The 586-nt window shown below is 65.0% G+C and overlaps 1 protein-coding gene and 1 pseudogene across 1 annotated transcript in view; one reads left to right on the forward strand and one right to left on the reverse strand.

Moving 5' to 3' along the window:
* Positions 1-586, reverse strand: part of LOC105005529 — a 69,920-nt pseudogene that overhangs the window by 63,981 nt on the left and 5,353 nt on the right.
* The window catches only part of AZIN1 (antizyme inhibitor 1), a 31,143-nt gene continuing 30,672 nt past the window's right edge, over positions 116-586 (forward strand). Inside the window, exon 1 of the mRNA XM_010863497.1 lies at positions 116-510. The gene's annotated coding sequence lies outside the window, so the exon portion shown is untranslated. The remainder of the gene's footprint in view (positions 511-586) is intronic.

Below are 586 nucleotides of genomic sequence, written 5' to 3' on the forward strand. Positions count from 1 at the left end.
CGGCCCCCTCTCTCTTCCGCCCGCTTCCCTCCTCTCCGCGCCGCGGCCCCGCGCCGTCCGGCTCGCGCGGCTGGCTGTGACGTCACCAAGCCCCGCCCCTCGATATAAAGCCTGGCGTTGCCGGCGCCGCCTTCCCACACTCGCTGGCTCTTTGCTGGGTTGCTGTGTGTTTCCTTTTTTCTTTTTTTTTTTTCCTCCGCCTTCTCTGCCTCTTCTCATCCTTTCTCGCTCTCCGGCTCTGCGGTGTGACGAGGCCGAATCCTCTCCGCACCCAGCCCTCTCGCCTTTCTTCTTCCTCTGCCCGTGCCGTTGTTCCATTTCTCTCCCTCGGCCGCCGCCGCCGCTGCTGCACAGCTGGTGTCGGTGCCGCGCTTTTCCCCCCACGTCGTCCCCGCAGCCTATGGCCCAGGCCGCCTTGGGTATTTCTGCTCAAGGTAACCACATCCCTCTTTAAAAATTCCGCCGAAAAAGAGAAGACGCTTTACCCGACTCTTTGGGCCGTTATCTCACGTGAGTAGTGACCCTAGGGGCGCGGGCTGGGCCGGGGCCGGGGCGCGGGGCGCCGGGGGGTGGGTCGGCCTCGGGG

The sequence above is a fragment of the Bison bison genome, unplaced genomic scaffold (genome assembly GCF_000754665.1).
Source record: "Bison bison bison isolate TAMUID 2011002044 unplaced genomic scaffold, Bison_UMD1.0 scf7180017864491, whole genome shotgun sequence".
Taxonomy (NCBI): domain Eukaryota; kingdom Metazoa; phylum Chordata; class Mammalia; order Artiodactyla; family Bovidae; genus Bison; species Bison bison.